The sequence below is a fragment of the Gorilla gorilla genome, chromosome 2 (genome assembly GCF_029281585.2).
Source record: "Gorilla gorilla gorilla isolate KB3781 chromosome 2, NHGRI_mGorGor1-v2.1_pri, whole genome shotgun sequence".
Taxonomy (NCBI): domain Eukaryota; kingdom Metazoa; phylum Chordata; class Mammalia; order Primates; family Hominidae; genus Gorilla; species Gorilla gorilla.
The window spans coordinates 186,158,693-186,173,290 of NC_086017.1; the positions used below are offsets into that span (position 1 = coordinate 186,158,693).

The window sequence follows — 14,598 nt, forward strand, 5'->3', positions numbered from 1 at the left end:
ATTCAGCTGTCACTTAATAGTCAAAATTCTGTGATGGGTAAAACAATGTGAGGTTCAGAAATCCTGTATACCCAGGAACCAGGTTCATCCCAGGAATTTATTCCAGTTCTCTTCAACCTGTCATTGTCTAGATCTTACATAGACTCTCTTTGGAGGCAGCAATCAAAAGCAAATCAGTTTATGGAGTTGGATTGTGAAGATGGTGGTATTGTTGGGGTTAGGATAGAGATTTGCCATGAAGAAAATAGTTTACTCTTGGGGAAAAGAAGGAAAAAAAAAAAAAGACAACAAAACCACCAAGACAACAGGTTCAAACAGTGTAGTTTCTTAAGAAATGAAGTGATGATGCTCATTTCTCTAAGTTCCAAGTCCAGGATATGTTACTTATTTGGGATTGTATCAGTGAGGAAACAGATCATATACTCAAGTTGAGTAAAGATGTAGGCAATTTTAGGCAAAGTGCCTCAGGGCTGGCATCCAGGGTGCCTTAACTGCCCTCTCCCTAAAGGGCAGAGGGCAGATGAAACAGTCTGAAAGGAGAGAGTTAGGTAGAAGACATCACTGGAGTAGCCGTGGCCTTGAGTCAGGGACAGGGTCAACTTTCTGTGACTTATCAGGGAGGAAGCCTGGGAAACAAACACTCTGACCTCACTCTCCTCCTGACCAGTGATCTCCAACTCTTGCCCCTCATTGGCCAAATCCAACTAGCAGCCAGAGTGGAAGTGATCTTACTCATGTAGCTCATACTTGTTAACTTCTCTGGGAACAAAGCAGCCTGAAGAAGGGTGGAGCTGATCTGGAGGGGCCAATGAAAACTCTCTGCGTAGAAATCCTTCCCGGTGGAGCTGTTTGTAAAACTCCAACAAAATTGGCTTGGTTTTCATCAAAACTCCAACTAAACTGGCTTGGCTTTAAGTAGAAGGAAGCTTTTTTGTTACCTTAAGATATGATTAAATAATGCATAGTTTGAAAAGTACATCTAATCACTTATTGATTTAAAAATTCATTTTCGACAATTAAATATATTAATAATATATCAGAGTAAAAAGTGAGAAAAAAATTACAAGTCTTCTAACCAACATTTAAAAAGAAGGAACAGTCACTATGAAGGCAGCTAGGAGACCTGGAAATTCAAGTGACTTTGATGTCAGAGCTGAATTTGAATCCTGGGCAAGACATTACTATTGAGACCTTATGTAATGTACTTACCTGGGCACTGTGCTGCTTGATGGACCCACATTTAGGAGACGCTTAACAACCTAGTGCTTCTATTGCCGTCGGGACTCCCTTGCTGAAGTCTTACTATAAATCACTGGGAAAACAAATAATATTCATTTTAGTATGCTGCAGAGCTTTGTAATCTTGCTCTAAAACTGTTAATGCCTATTATTAGATGCTTTCGGAGTAAAAAAAACAAAGTGAGCTGATTCTACATAGAATTTGCAAGGGGATAGTCTTTAAATTATTAGATAGCTATGACCAGATTTAATGATCTTGTTGAACCATGTCAAAAGACATACAAGGTATAGTAATCCCAGTTTAAATGGAGGATGTCCTACCAGTCCCATCTCTGTCACCAGTGAAGAGAAGCAAGCCTGTGTAATTCAAGTCATTTTAGACACATTTATGTTTGAAACAAGGAATGTAAGAGCAGGTGTCACAATACAGTTTTCAACATATGGTAAGCTCTTCCACTGCAGCTGGCTGCAATCCTTGTCAAAGGTCATGGAGAAAAAAAAGAGCGTCAGAAGTCACTATGAGCTTTAAAAGCACATTCAGGAAACTGCACTGTTATAAACCGTGTTCACTGAACCAGAGAAAAACCTAGCCCTTTTATCAATAATGTAGAGTGAATTGAAAGCTGATTCTGAATTTAGTTATGTAAGTTTCCATATAGCTGTGAGCAACAGAGATATAGAGAATTGAATCAAGAAGGTCAGAGACCCTCTCACATAACGGTATTTGGTCTTAATGTTGCCATCAAGCTCCAGATACGAGTGAAAGGATGTATAACGGGAATAGTGTAACCGAATGCACTTTGAGATTCAATCAGTTAGCCCCTTCAGTGTCTGTATTCACTGCACTGCAGAGAACAAGTGGAAATCCTGAAATGTAGCCACTCTGCAATCACTGAAACGGTGACCATTCCACCACTCTCCAGAACTAGGTGTGTGAAAGGAGAGGTTGATGAGACAGATCCACATTTCAGGGAAAGACACGAGTTATAGTAACCACAAACAGAAAATGACATTGCACGCACTATGAGGACAGAAGTAGTTAGATTACCTGTCACCTTCTCTGAGGAGCCTTTCCTAACCCTCCAAGCCTGGGTTAGGCAGCTTTCTTGAGTGCTCCTGGGCCTCCATATCACTATCATGTAGTGCTGTGTGTAGTTGCTTATCTAAATTATACACCAAACCGGAAGTTCCATGAGGGCAGGGACTGTCTCTTCAGTGCTCTATCCAGCACCTTGCACTGAGACTGCCACAAAGTAGATGCTCAGTACCTGCTTTTTCAGCAGCAGAAACAACCAAAAGTGCTTGTAACTGGAAAAGAGGGAAAACCCTTGTGGCTGTTATACAACTGCTCTTTTACCCTGAATGGCTTATGGTGAGGTGGGATTGTTTCTTGGTTAGTTTGGATGCTTTTCCTGGAAGATATTGTTAATAAATTCTTGTTTAAAAAAAGTCTTGCATTTAGAGTTTAATCTGACAGGAAGGAAGTGTATCCACTCTAGGTTATCCTTGATCCTTGCCCCTATAAAAGACCTTGTCAGGCTTTTCAGTGTCTGGCTACAATAATTCAAAAACAGGTGAGATGTCGCTTGTGAACACACATGTAGGCAATCTAGTGTTTGCCCACAACAGAGACAACAGCTTTCCTGATACCCATGTTGTCATTTAACCAAGAATCAATAAATTAAAAGGAAATTTGGAGGGATCCTGTAAATCTTTGTAAATGTCAAGGCCTATCTAATTATTTCCCTTTGATTTTTAAAGTTAATTGCCTAAGCACTCAATACTGAATCCTCAGTTTGCTAAAAGAAGGTTGTGGATTCCTATTTTTGATCAAGATAGAAATATGCTGAGTTTTCTTACCTTGTAAAATGCTCTCTTAAAGATTTAAACGTAAGACCTCAAACTGTAAAAATCCTAGAAGAAAACATAGGAGACACCATTCTGGACATGGGCCTTGGGAAAGAATTTATGACTGAGTTCTCAAAAGTGATTACAACAAAAACAAAAATTGACTAGTGGGACCTAATTAAACTGAAGAGCTTTGGCACCGCAAAAGAAGCTATCAGCAGAGTAATCAGGCAGCCTACAGAATGGGAGAATGTATTTGCAAACTATGCATCCAACCCAGGACTAATATCTAGATTTCGTAAGAAACTTAAACAACTCAACAAGCAAACAACAACAACAGACATTAAAAGGTGGGCAAAGGACACAGACACTTCTCAAAACAAGACATATCAGCGGCCAACAAACGTAATAAAACAATGCTCAACATCACTGATTATCAGAGAAATGTAAAATAAAACCACAATAAGATACCATCTCACACTAGTCAGAATGGTTATTATTAAAAAGACAAAAAATAACAGATGCTGCAGGGCTGCAGAGAAAAAGGAATGCTTATACACTGTTGGTGGGAATGTAAATTAGCTTAGTTACTGTGGAAAGCAGTCTGGAGATGCCTCAAAGAACTAAAAGCAGAACTACCGTTTGACCCAGCAATCCCTACTAGGTATATATCCAAAGGAAAGTAATTTATTATACCAGAAAGACGCAGCCACTTGTATGTTCATCACAGCACCATTCAAAATAGCAAAGACATGGAATCCATCCATGTGCCTATCAATGGTAGATAGGATAAAGAAAATGTGGTACATATACACCATGAAATACAATGCAGCTAAAAAAAGAATGAAATGAAGTCTTTGAAACAACATGAATGGAGCTGGAGGTCATAATCCTAAGTGAATTAACGTAGGAATAGAAAACCATATACCACATGTTCTCATTTGTAGGTGGGAGCTAAACATTGGGTACTCCTGGAAATAAAGATGGGAATGAGAGACACTAGGAACTATTACAGTCAGGGGAAAGGGAGGTGGGGCAAAGGCTGAAAAACTACCTTTTGGGTACTGTGTTCACTACCTGGATGTTGGGATCTTTTGAACCTGAAATCCTTAGCTTCATGCAATATACCTGTGTAACAAACCTGCACATGTACCCCTGAATCTAAAAGAAAAGTTGAGCTTGTAAAACAATAGAATAAAAAATGAGTTTTTACACTTCTTACTCCTCACAGCAATGGATGATTTTTAAAAGTTATAGATGGACATCATTTGAAATAATTTAAAAGTTATAGAAATAAAGGGTAATATGAGAGAAGAAATTTCAGAACTTTCTAAAGCATACGAATAATATTCAAAGACTCAAGAGAATTGAAAACAAAACAAAACATTGAATGTTGTGATAGACCACCTCAAAAGAAAGGCATTTGTGAAGATTTGGAGAGATAAGGAGATTCTTCCATTCAGTGTTGTCTCTCGCAAACTTGGGAGGACGTCTCTTGGGGTTCTCTGCGACTGAGGATGAGTGCAAAGTTTAACTTAGTTCTTGCTGTCAAGTTCACCTGGGAATAAAGTGAAAAATTTAGCATCAAAGACAGCAAACTCTGGCAGTGAAAATGAAAATGAAAGCTTTTGAAGAAAATAGTTCTGGAGATAAGATTTATAATTTATTGGTTTGTAAACATTGGTCGAGTTATATTTTAACTCAATAAATAACCATCTGGGACGCAACATTTGCAATCAGAATACCTTTGAAAAAGTATGCACTTGGTATCTTCCATGGAAAACTCAACTGGGAGCATGGGTTCCTCTAAAATAGATCAACCATTAAGAAAATTGCCAGCAATTATATGTTGGTTAAATTCCCCATACACCACTTATGTTTTAATTGTTTGGGGGAGGAGAGACTTCCAAAAACTGTATTTTAACAAAAATCAATTCAAGATGGATTAAAGACTTTAACGTTAGACCTAAAACCATAAAAAACCTAGAAGAAAACCTAGGCATTACCATTCAGGACATAGGCATGGGCAAGGACTTCATGTCTAAAACACCAAAAGCAATGGCAACAAAAGACAAAATTGACAAATGGGATCTAATTATACTAAAGAGCTTCTGCACAGCAAAAGAAACTACCATCAGAGTGAACAGGCAACCTACAAAATGGGAGAAAATTTTCGCAACCTACTCATCTAACAAAGGGCTAATATCCAGAATCTACAATGAACTCCAACAAATTTACAAGAGAAAAACAAACAACCCCATCAAAAAGTGGGCAAAGGACATGAACAGACACTTCTCAAAAGAAGACATTTATGCAGCCAAAAGACACATGAAAAAATGCTCATCATCACTGGCCATCAGAGAAATGCAAATCAAAACCACAATGAGATACCATCTCACACCAGTTAGAATGGCAATCATTAAAAAGTCAGGAAACAACAGGTGCTGGAGAGGATGTGGAGAAATAGGAACACTTTTACAGTGTTGGTGGGACTGTAAACTAGTTCAACCACTGTGGAAGTCAGTGTGGCGATTCCTCAGGGATCTAGAACTGGAAATACCATTTGACCTGGCCATCCCATTACTGGGTATATACCCAAAGGACTATAAATCATACTGCTATAAAGACACACGCACACGTGTGTTTACTGTGGCACTATTCGCAATAGCAAAGACTTGGAACCAACCCAAATGTCCAACAATGATAGACTGGATTAAGAAAATGTGGCACATATACACCATGGAATACTATGCAGCCATAAAAAATGATGAGTTCATGTCCTTTGTAGGGACATGGATGAAATTGGAAATCATCATTCTCAGTAAACTATCGCAAGAACAAAAAACCAAACACTGCATATTCTCACTCATAGGTGGGAATTGAACAGTGAGAACACATGGACACAGGAAGGGGAACATCACACTCTGGGGACTGTTGTGGGGTAGGGGGAGGGGGGAGGGATAGCTTTAGGAGATATACCTAATGCTAAATGACGAATTAATGGGTGCAGCACACCAGCATGGCATATGTATACATATGTAACTAACCTGCACATTGTGCACATGTACCCTAAAACTTAAAGTATAATAATAATAAAATAAAATAAAAATAAATAAATAAAAATAAAAATTACAATAAAAAAATCTTAAATCTATCAGTTTTCAAAATATTGTCTTAGACGTTTTATGTAATTCTCTTCAAAAGTATAAATTTTTATTTTTAGGATTCAAACATAGAATTATTAGACCTTGTGGTGATTCGGTGAAATAAGGAATTTTAAAACACTATTAGGTTAGCTTTTATTGCATATAATGAGAATCTCCTAGATGATGTAGAAATCATTAAAACTTAATTGTATAACTGCTGGACTTGTCTCAAAGTGTCTTGAACTGATAAGCCTTCCTAATCTTCCAGTGTTGCTTCAGCTCATTGATGAAGTAAAGTGGCTGGCTTTTAAAAATTGATAACCTTATTATAATTACTAAAGTGTAGCACATTCTGTTTGCCTAAGGTGTTTGAATGAGTCACTACCTATCAAAGGAAAATTATCCTATGGTACAGTGAATCCCAACATGTCAAATATGCAGATACTTTTTAATAGACATATTATTTTAGTTGACTTTTTAATGTTTGTTGATTGAGAAAGCATGGTGAATTACTTTGAATGAATTGCTTTGGTATGAATTCAGTACCATATTAAAGTAAATACATATTTATTAATCTATCACTAATATTTATTTGAAAAATAAAAGTACATAGTCAATATATTAATAGTATAACATATATTTTGTATGTGAGTGAATAATTTTTGCAGTAACTGTGCTTTCCTATGTTTGTGAATTTGTTGACCTATTGCTCTAGACCCTTTTTAAGACATACGATCTCAGTGTTATAAAATAGATGTCATTCAAGATGTTCTATTGGTAGGTTGAAGATGTGTCTAAGAACGGTGACCTTCCTGTACTGAGGACTTAGCTGGCTTCTCTTGATGTTACAACAGTGCTAGGAGGAAGCCAATTAGGTCACTTGAGTGCCAGTTAGTGCACTGCAGGGGCAAGCATAAACACTGACTCACTTTCTAGGTAAGTGCAAGTGTCTCCTAAAGTTCTCAGTCAATAAATAACACATGCCAATTAATGCCACAAAGCGTGTCTGACTTGTTTTAGTATAAAGAATGTTTTTCAGCTCTGTTTCTATTTCTGACTATGCTAAGGTATTTTAAATATGTGCTATTATAGGTCATGCATTCCTTTACACGAGTTTTTGGAAACATAACCTTATCACTGGATTTTCAAAGGCTGCTTTACAAAGTTGTCTCCATTTGCTTCTATTAAATTATAAGTTAATATGGAAGTCATTCTTTTCTCTTTTTGTTATGTCAGTTGTGTGCATACAGTTTTTCATCTATTTATATATTCACACATATTACCCTTACATACCTCTGGGAGAGTATAACACATTGGTAACACTCCTGTATAAAATATTATATTTAAACATGTTATCTCATGCTGAACATGCTTGATAAGTTTAGTGTGTGAGATTGTGTACCGTCCCCAATTAATTGGTTGTATCAGTTGACTGGGGAATGTTATTGGGCCAAATGGACACAGCCACAAATGCCTTGTATCAAAACAGCTTAGGGTATTTGTTGGAAGGAAATGATATTCCAAAGCATTTGAAGAAAAATGAGAGAAGCAGAAACAAAGGATGTTAAAAAAAAATTGTAGCAAATTTGAGCAATGAAAAACATGAAAAGAGATGAAATAACTAGTTATTTAATTCCCCAGTGACTTCTTAAGTCTGGTCCTCACCAGAGTTTCAGTATTAACTCTCTGGTATTTTTTCATATCAACTGCTGTTTTTAACTATATGATGTGGCAGTCATATATTCTGTCTTTTCTAGGATTGTTTCCACTTCACATATTCTTTTTTCCCTATAAGCATATTTGAACTTGTCGGAATATATGTACATTTTGTGGTTCAGAAAATATGGTCGCAGTGTAAAACCCACAACATCAAAATAAGCTCTAGAGTTTGCCATGGAGTCTTTACGTTAGTTGCCATTCAGGACTGTTGGAAGAGTTCTACAAGCTTTACACGAAAACGGACAGGCTAGTGTTGTGATTAGGAACTGGGGAGTCATGTATCCTGAATTCACATGTTTATCCTGCCATAGGCAAGTGACCTAACCTTTCAAAATCTTAGTTTCTTTATCTGAAAATGGGGATCATTAAATAACCACTTTCAAAAGGTTTTATTTAGATTTAAAGTCATAATGTAAATTCTCAATAAATGCTAGTTGTTGTTATTTTTATAGTTATCTTTTTAAAATTAGACACCAAATATTTGAATATGAACATTTGAGGACATGCAAAATTATCTAGCCATGTCTAAAATGAAAAGAGTCATACTTTGAAAACGTTTGGCAAGAATTTTATTCCCTCTCTTGATTCTATATCATTGTATGAGTTACCTTTGCAACTTAAAATGGAGGGTGGCTTATCCATCTTGAACAGACATTGCTACTAGACTTCTCATTGTTACATGTATCATTAGGAGGTCTCCAATTGCTTTTCTTTCTACTGAGTGTAACTATATCCTAGGTTAATTATTGAAAAACGGGGTGGGGGGAGGGAGGAGGGATAGCATTAGGGGATATACCTAATGCTAAATGACGAGTTAATGGGTGCAGCACACTAACATGGCACATGTATACATATGTAACAAACCTGCACATTGTGCACATGTACCCTAAAACTTAAAGTATAGCAATAAAAGAAAAAAAAAGAAAAATGGAAAAGTTAATAAATATTTAAAGAGGCAAAAAAGCCGCTCTGCTTTTTTATAAATAATTGCAACGAAAATTTGTATGCATGCAATTTTGTTCTATTTTCTTTTAATTTCTTAGGCTAGATTATAGAAATGAACTATAAATATAGACATTTTAAGAACTTTGGTATGTCTTCCTAAAGTGTTGTGCCCCTTCATACTGTTTAGAGAGTGCCAGCCTTGCCACAAATTTGTTGGCACTCAGTGATGTTTTAAAATATCATTAAATAATTTTTAGGCCAAATGTATAAATTGAATACCACAATTGCCTTCTCTCCTCAGTTACTAATGAGACATTGTTTGATTAGTGATTTTTTTGTAATGCTAATATCAGATTTGTTTGTTTTATATCTGAAAGGGTTAAACAGGATCAAAGTTTATATTGTTTGCTATTAGAGTTGCCTTGAAAAAATTTTATTTGGTCCTCTAGCAAAGAAGTGATTGCAAAAGTGGTGATCTTACAACTTTGAGATCAGTTGTGGCAATACAGAGCAGCTCTATATTTCTCTTCTAAATCATCATCGTAAGTTATATAGAAAGTAGTCATGTAGACAGTGTAATTCAATAGCTCCAAAGAGAGGTTACCACGGTTACCTGGAACATCAGACAGGAGGTTTGTTCCTAGGCTCATTGTACTAATACAATTACTTGTCTGAATTGAAGTGAAAATGTTCGAGTGTTGTTTTCTTAACCTTGTTACTGGCATGAATTATATTTTCATTTATTCTGAAGTATTGTGAAGAATGTATTTCAAGTCTGTTCTACAGTTTTATGTCAACTAAATCCTTTGCAACATCCTTTGACCTACAGCTGAATTTTGGTGTTTATGTTCAGTGTTACTCAAGAGAAGAACAGAGTAGAAACGAATGGTTATTGTGGTGCTGAATACTCATTATTTTATTATTAGTTTGATGTATTCCTTATAAAAGACAGTAATTCGAACGGAATGATCGTCATGAAAAGAAAACCTCAGTTAGGACTTCTTTCACCACTTATTGAAAACTGCAAGCCCCCTCCCCTACCATTTGCACCCCATTTCCTATGTATTCAGGGTTTTTCTTTCCATGCACCATCTCACACACTGTATACATGAAATTTTCCTGTGTGTTTGTTTTTTGTTTCTCTCATTCTACTAGAAGTGAGTTCCATAACGGTGGGGGTTTTAGCTTTTTTTTACTGTTCTACTACCTATGTCTAGAAGTGACTGGCAGCACATAGTAGGTTCTCAGTAGCTGTTAAATTAATGAATGAATTTACCAAAAATTATGTTTCTAGAAAATGCATCAAAGAACAAGATGAAGCAGATATGATTAGATTTTTTAGAATAATTACTAACCTTTGTTTAACTTTTGACTCACATGTCTCAGATATAGCAATCTAACGTAATGCTAATCAAAGCTATTAACGTGAGGATATATTTGGTGATATGTAAGTTATTTTAGGCCAGATTTACTTTATTTATCAAAAATATTCTCAAAGCCAAATTTTTAATAGCTGGTAAATATAAGACGTTAAAGTTAAGAAAATCTAGCATCCTGGGTACTACTGTTTTGTATTTCCTCCTTTTATTCAATAATTTAAATTGTTGTTATTGAATTTTTTTGAAATAAATACATTAACTTTCCAGTCTTTGCAACTGGAGTACATCGAGTATTATTTATTCAAAAAAAAATTGTGGTTTGAACATTCCCTAGATACTTGACTATATTAGGGAGTTACTGTTAATTATTTTAGGTGGATAATGATACTATAGGTATATTAAAAATAGTCTTTATCTTTTAAAATTACACACTGAAATAACTATGCATAAAATGATATGGCTGAGCGTTTTTGTTTGTTTTTTCAATCTGAGGGGAGAGTGGATAGGAACGTGCATGGGAGTAGACTGATGATCAGTGGTGCTAGGGATGAGTACCAGGGGTGAATTGTTGATATATTATTCTTTCTACTATTATGTTAATTAAGTATTCTTCATAATAAGAGAAAAAGGAGGAGTAAGGAGACAAAGAGCAGAGAAGGAGAAGGAGGAGGAGGAAGAGAGTAGAAAAGTGGAAGAAGACAAAAGTATTTGTGAAAAAATAAAATAGGTGTTAGAGAGATACGTAAGCAATTCCATGTAAAACAATGGACGAGACAGGGACAGTTAACATTATTGAACACTAATATATTCCAAGCACTGTTCTACCTCCTATAATCTTAGCAATCACGCTATGAGCTGGGTTTTATTATTACCACCATTTTTCAGATGAGAAAATTGAATTTCAGAGTGGCTAAGCAACTTGTCCAAAATATAAGTGGTGAAGCTGTCAAACTGTCACTGAACCTAAGACACAATTGTAACGTATGCTATTATTTTGTGTATCTCTAAGAAACAGAAACTTAGAATTTTTATTTTATACTTATTGTAAGATCTCTTTTAGTCTGCTTTATGCAAAGCTTATTATGTTGTTATATATCAGTCTTGTTTATATATAAAAAGGAAAATACAAAGTAAATTAAGCTCTTTCTAAAACATTTTACATTCAGAGAATGATTCATTCAAATCTTTTTGACTCAGAATTTTTTAATGCCTGTGTTTCTCCATGCAGTGTTACCCTCTGTGCTATTAACAAAATAGTGATGCAATGTTCATTAAAACAATGTTCCATTTTAGTCTCTGGGACTTTCTTCCAAGCCGGTAGTGGCCATTCTGCAAGTTTTGATACTAACCGTTTCCTGAACTTACCAAAAGATATCAATGGAGGGTTTTCAACAACAAACAAGATTCCTCATTCTTCCTAAAATGATCCTTAAATGGTTCAATAACTTGAAACCTGAGGGGTGAAAGCTGTCTAGTCAGGCCCAGAATAATAACCAAGTTAATGCATGCACAAACAAGTAAAATTGTGTCACAACTGACACCTGAACTATGATAACTGTAAGAACTAACTACGAACGCACAGATATTAAAATAGAAAAAAAGTCTAAAAATAGATAAAATAAGGTAAATTGATTAGCTGGGTAGTAGGTACACAGGTGCTCACTACTGTGTATAAAATATGTCATAACAGGCCAGGCATAGTGAGTGGTTCACGTAATCCCAGTACTTTAGGAGGCCGAGGTAGGGGGATCACTTGAGGCCAGGAGTTCAAGACCAGCCTGGGCAACATGGCAAAATTCCGTCTCTACTAAAGATATAAAAATTAGCCAGGTGTGGTGCCGCAAGCCTGTAATCCCAGCTACTTGGGAAGCTGAGGCACAAGAATAGATTGAACCTTGGAGGTGGAAGTTGCAATGAGCTGAGATTGCGCCACTGCACTCCATCCCAGGTGACAGGTGACAGGGACTGTCTCAAAACAATGAAAATGAAAAATGTCATAAGAAAAGATTAGATGAGATGTGAAAGACATGTTGGGTCTTGCTTCTGCCAAATCGTGTATTTCATGCTATTTTTTTTTTTTTTTTTTTTTTTACTTTATTCTAGAGAAGAATAGGTGTCTAAAGACAGTTCTTAAAAGGGGCAGAGACTAAACCAAATATGCTCGATTTTAAAAGATAACTCTTATAGCAGTGTGTAATATAGACTATTTCTGGCTGGACACAACATTAAGAAGTAAGAAAAACACAGAAGGCATCAAAGAAAAGGGGAAGTTCATTGACTATCAACAGTGGGACTGGGAAAATGACAACCCTGCTAATATTTCATGAATAAATATTGGACATATCTTGGCTTGTTACTTACCTCATCTTTCTAAAAGTCAAATGTATAAAATATTGTTTGATCTCAATGTGTTTTGATATCTAAATGTGATGATAATTCTGTTTCTTTTAGAGTTTCTGGTTGTAAGCTGGAAAGTAGTCCAATATCTAGATATAATTAGGGAACAATTGACACAATTATACTAAATAAAATATTTAGTTTTGAAATCTATAAAGCATACACTCTCAATGCAAATACTTTAAAGGTACTGTTTATGTGCAAAGATGTTGTTCAAATATAGTTCTATAGCACAAGTGATATGTGTGTGCAGTTTTGTAGTTTTTCAGTATCAAAGTCCCATGATAATTGGCATATGGTGTTCTATAATAATACATAATAACATATGATGACTGTAATTAAGTGCAGTGACTTAGACTTTGTCTTTTAACGACCCTCAGTGGATACTGAATGAAAGGTAAATTAAAGGTTCATTAAGCTGTGTTCAATAGAAAAAAAATGTTTTCCAATGGCAGATGTACTGTGAAGTTAAATGAATTTTATTCAGATTTGCTCTTCTGTATTTTTTCAAATGACAAGCCTAGTCTGAAGTATTTGAAGTGTTTTAGGAAATTTAAAAAATGAGCATTTATTTCAGCTTATTTAATATTTCAAGCTTTAAATGTGTAAAATGGTTGGAGAGACCCTAGAAATTTGGCTGTTTCTACATCAAAGTGGCCTTTAGTGTGGCTTTGTTTGACGTTCTAGTCTGTGAAAGGAAAAGAAAAGCAGAAAGGAAAACAATAGTAATGTACACAGTGAAGTTAAACAAAACATCTGGAGCACCCAGTATTTTTTCTGTGTATGCTAGCCAGCATTTAAATTTAAAGTCTTGTGTTTCAAAATATGTATGGGAAATCAGAAAAAAATCACAGGCAGAAATATTTCTAACTTTGTTTCTTATGCATAAAGCTGTCAAAAAGGCATTTAAAATATTTAAAATGTAATGAATTTGAGCTTTTTTATATATTTACCATTCCATTAGCATTATTAAACAGAAGCATAAAGGCAATGCTATTTATATAGTAATATTATAAATATACTATAAGTGGCATGTGAATATTTACTAATAGAGGCAGCTGCTCTTTTAAAAAAACTGCTTGTGGTTCTGATATCCTATATATAATGTTTTACTTTTTTAAAAATATAATCATTATGGGTGTGCATGGTTCTTTTATTAGGAAATGCATGTATACGGAAAAAAGAAGGAAGGAATCTTTACCAATGGACTACAGGAAGTGAAAGCAAAACGTTTCCCTACCTGAAAGTTTCCTTGTGTGAGACTGGAATATATAGTTTTACCTCTGTACACCATTTTTGCTCTAGCCTATATGGACTACCTACACTCATAATGAGAATAATGATCAGATGAAGGAGTTCGGTTTTGTTTTGTTCTTTTCTTTTTCTTTTTTTTTTTTTCTTGAGACAGTCTCACTCCGTCACCCAGGCTGGTGTGCAGTGGCATAATCTCTGATCACTGCAACCTCTGCCTCCCAGGTTCAAGCAATTCCCCTGCCTCAGCCTCCTGAGTAGGTGGAATTACAGGCATGCACCACCATGCCTGGTTAATTTTTGTATTTTTATTACAGATGAAGTTTTGCCATGTTGCCCAGGCTGGTCTCAAACTCCCGACCTCAAGTGATCTGCCCGCATTGGCCTCCCAAATATTGCTGGGATTACAGGCTTGAGCCACTGCACACAGCCAAATGAAGGAGCTTTATCTTACGTTTAGGAAAGAAAATTGTAGCAAAATGCAGCGCAGCAATAATAAGGGTATGTAATAATTTAAAAAAAGTATTTAGATATAAATTAAAAACCATAAAATTCACTCATATGAAGTGTGCAATTTGATGGTTTTTAATTTATTCAGTTACAAAACCATCACCATGATCCGATCAGTTGTAGAACATTTCATCGCACCAAAAATAAAGTCCCCATTCATTAGCA

At 35.6% G+C, this 14,598-nt stretch overlaps 1 protein-coding gene across 16 annotated transcripts in view; it reads left to right on the forward strand.

The window, feature by feature from the left end:
- The window catches only part of NAALADL2 (N-acetylated alpha-linked acidic dipeptidase like 2), a 1,364,432-nt gene that overhangs the window by 621,966 nt on the left and 727,868 nt on the right, over positions 1–14,598 (forward strand). The window lies entirely within an intron of this gene.